Source organism: Thamnophis elegans, chromosome 15 (genome assembly GCF_009769535.1).
Source record: "Thamnophis elegans isolate rThaEle1 chromosome 15, rThaEle1.pri, whole genome shotgun sequence".
In the NCBI taxonomy this organism is placed as follows: Eukaryota; Metazoa; Chordata; class Lepidosauria; order Squamata; family Colubridae; genus Thamnophis; species Thamnophis elegans.
This window is the reverse complement of record NC_045555.1, coordinates 47,225,405-47,229,654: the sequence shown is the minus strand read 5'-3', so window position 1 is coordinate 47,229,654 and position 4,250 is coordinate 47,225,405.

Below are 4,250 nucleotides of genomic sequence, written 5' to 3'. Positions count from 1 at the left end.
ATTTATGACTGGTCACTTAATGACCACTCAAACTTGCAATGGATCACTTACAACAATTACTTACAATCTATATATACTGTCTTCTCTTATTTTTTCTTTAAAACTAAGATATGAAGTATATTGATATGGAAGCATAAATACCATCAACATAGAATGGAGTTTGCTCAGAAGCGGAAATACACCAAGGAGAGGAAGAGTGGGAAACAGAGGAGAGAAGAAAGATAGGAAGAGAGGGATAGGAGAGAGGGTGAAGGGGGAAGACGAGGTGTATAAGGAGGAGTGGAATGAAGAGAGAGGAGAAGGAGAAAGGAAGGGGAAGTAGAGTAGAAAAGGACGATGGAGGGAAGAAAGGAGGTAGGAGAGCGGTAGAAGAAAGAGGTGTATGGAGAGCAGAAGAGCCAATAATGGGTTTTTATCTTTCTGGGCGTTGATGACAAGAGGAACTGATGTAATTACTATTTAATACAATAGGATATTGGCTATGTAATAGTATACATGTGATTGTATGTTATGAAAATGGAAAATAAAAATTTTAAACGAAAATAACAATTACTTACAACCTGCCTTCAAAACTATCACTGCATGAAAGATGATTAGGGGACTGGAGGCTAAAACATATAAAGAACAGTTGCTGGAATTGGGTATGTCAAGTTTAATTAAAAGAAGGACTAGGGGAGACATGATAGCAGTGTTCCAATATCTCAGGGGCTGCCCCAAAGAAGAGTGAGCCAAACTATTTTCAAGGCACCTGAGGGCAGAACAAGAAGCAATAGGTGGAAACTAATCAAGGAGGGAAGCAACCTAGAACTAAGGAGAAATTTCCTGACAGTTAGAACAACTTGCCTCCAGAAGTTGCAAATGCTCCAACACTGGGAGTTTTTAAGAAGAGATTGGATAACCATTTGTCTGAAGTGATGTAGGGTTTCCTGCCTGAGCAGGGGGTTGGACTAGAAGACCTCCAAGGTCCCTTCCAACTCTATAATTCTATTCTACCATGGCTGTGATGACGTGACATTTCAGGGCAACTGACACATTTACAAGCAATTGCAGCAAAAGAAATGGGCAAGAAACACCCATTGCATAAGTTATTTATTTCATGACCATCTACTTCACTCAACAACCATGACAACTCACATAGTGCCTTAACTTATAATTGCAACAAGTTCTGACCCAAATTCCGATCCCAATTGTGGTCGCAAGTTGAGAACTACCTGCACATCCCATGATATCTCTGCAGTCAGCTGAAGTAGCCTGCAGTGCTGCATTTAACCACTGCGCCACCTCGGCTCTGTATATAGCGAGCCTCTTTGGAAGCATAAAATTAGAGAAAGTAGATCTGGTCCTTCTATGTGGTTCTAACTGGCCGAGATCCAGGCAAGGGAGATAAGGGGAGAAATGGCTGCAAATCACATCAAGGATCTGTTTTTTAAAAACAGCCTCGAAATCATGATGTTCGCTTTTCAAGAATATCCACCTGAAGACATTTAGCATGGCCCTGATCTTCCCATGCATCTTTTCCCCTTCTTTTATCAATGGTTTTTGCATGTGTGCTTTGAAAAGGGGATTTGATATCAGAGATTGCCGTAAGCCCGTAGGTGCACAGGAATCTCAAAAGCCCAGGAAAACAACAGCAGCTCAATATTGCTGAAAATTGGCTTTGCCAGCCAAAGAACAAACATAATTCAAAGAAATTGCCCAATTAAATTGAAAAGCACAGTGAAGTGTGCACAAAAGGAATGGCAACGGAGCATTTCATCATCAGTCGTTACGAGAGATGGGGAAAAAAAATGCTTGATACAGGTGGATAATAAGAGCCTGATGAGAATTCTCCTTCGGTTTTTATTTTTTTTATTTTTTGGTCATCCTAGTTAAGCTTTTAAGGCCCCAATCTATGGAGACTTTATGCGGGGATTAATTCTGAGTAGATCTGCAGAGGCACAGTGGAAAGGCAGATCCTCTCATGCAATCAGTAGGGCCCAAAGGATGCAGAGAGAAAAGGGAAAGGAAACATGAAAAACAAGCAGGTTAAAGTTAGGCACTGGATTAAAGCATTTGAAAACACAACTATTTGTGTTTGGATGTGGTGAATTGCTCTTTAATGCCGTGCATCTTTACGTGATTGTTTTGCTTTCGAACACTTTAATGAAATACATGTATATTGGCTGTAGGAATATAAAAAAGAGTGTGTTCATCATAGTGGCCACTAGCGTAATGTCAATATTGATTTCAAAGGCTGCTGTATATTTCATATGTGAAATAGCCACAGGATCATCTCAGCTACAATTGAGCAAGAAGCAGGACAATTTCCAATTAAGTGCCGCTTTCATGGATACAGTAAGATTGCTTTAATGACCAAAGCCATGTAAACAATAATAAGGAATGTGGGGATCTGCCGCTTGTTTCCTTCAAAGGAATTTGCTTCCTGTAAGTGGAAAAAGTGTTTAAAATAGTTGGTTTCAGTATTTGGCCTGCCTGGCTCACTTTGAATACAGAAACTGCAAAGTGGTGGATATAAAGCAGACTTCAATGTAATTCCATTCGACTTTAGTTCTTAAAAATAAATTAGGCAACCGGTGGAGGGGGGGAGAGTTACACAGGAAGAAGAGAAGCAGGATGTGGAATGGAATATCCTCACTCTTCAATCTTTATGGAAAATTTTACATTCGTTGTGTCACAATGACTCAGGATTCCCAGACCCAACAAGCTGACCTTTGTCAAAATGTTTCGCATAATTGCTGCGGCTTTATTTCGGAATGGCAAGGTTTCCACTGAATCTTCTTTACTTTCAAAGGGATGCATTTGTTCCTTTTTTTAAAAAAAAGGAGGTTTTATAGCACATAAGGACGAAAGACTGTCCGCTTGGGGATAGCATCTTAGACTGGGTTATACAAGTCCCCCTTCAGTTTTGGGGGTTTCTCCCTTTCTCCCACTGAATTGTTCCACTGCCTATTCTTGTTTCTAAACTACTGTGTGTTGTCTGTATATTGAAGATACTATATCACGGGTGTCAAAACTCACCGCGTCACATTGCCGCCACGTAACGTATCATGACTTTTTCCCCTTTGCAGAGCTGGGGTGGGCGCGGCCTGCCTGTGACACATCCAGACTGCGGGCCACTAGTTTGACACCCTTCTACTATATGCAGGGGTGGGCTTCTGGGGGTTCTCAGGGGTTCAGGAGAACCTCTAGCTAAGATTCTATGCAGTTCGGAAAACCCCCCCAAATCCCACTACTGGCTGGTCTCACCCATCCCACCCCTCCCAGGAGTCCCTACACAGCCTGTTTTGAATGCAGGTAAGAGCAGGGCATGTGCAGAGGCTTGGGGAGGGCAAAATGGGCCTACCAAAGTTTGGGCCAAGGTGGCGCAGCGGTTAAATGCAGCACTGCAGGCTACTTCAGCTGACTGCCGTTCTGCAGTTCGGCTGTTCAAATCTCACCGGCTTAGAGTTGACTCAGACTTCCATCCTTCCGAGGTGGGTAAAATGAGGACCCGGATTGTTGTTGGGGGCGATATGCTGACTCTGTAAACCGCTTAGAGAGGGCTGAAAGCCCTAGGAAGCGGTATATAAGTCTAACTGCTATTGCTATTGGGAAAGCCAGAAATGGACCTCTGGAGCCTGGGGAGGGCAAAAACACCCACCCACCCACCCACCGTGGTGCAGGAGGCCAACTAGGCCACACCCACCATGGCCATGCCCACCCAGCAACTGGGCAGAGAATCCCTTGCTAAAAAATTTGAAGCCTAACTATATGGATCCAAAATATCCAACTTTAGGTTCTGGGGCACATTGGCTTTTACTCTGCAGGAAAATCACTTCAAAATATAGGTGGGTTGCTGTATATTTGAGCCGGTCAGATTAGAACCACTGAATAGCAGTTTACCATGCCGGCCTACAGAATTTCAATCTTACAAAGGGCTGCCCATTGTTCCTGGTGAATAGGGAGGATTCTTTCAGCATTCTTGACTGTAGTCGGATGAGAGCTTGTTGTCTTCTAACGTGGGGCAATATGATATTGCTAAGTACTAGTAACCACTGCACAGGAGTGGGGTGCAGTGTGCCAGAGATAGCAATAGCAATAGCAGTTAGACTTATATACCGCTTCATAGGGCTTTCAGCCCTCTCTAAGCGGTTTACAGAGTCAGCATACCGCCCCATAATCCGGGTCCTCATTTCACCCACCTCGGGAGGATGGAAGGCTGAGTAACCCTGAGCCGGTGAGATTTGAACCGCTGAACTGCAGATAACAGT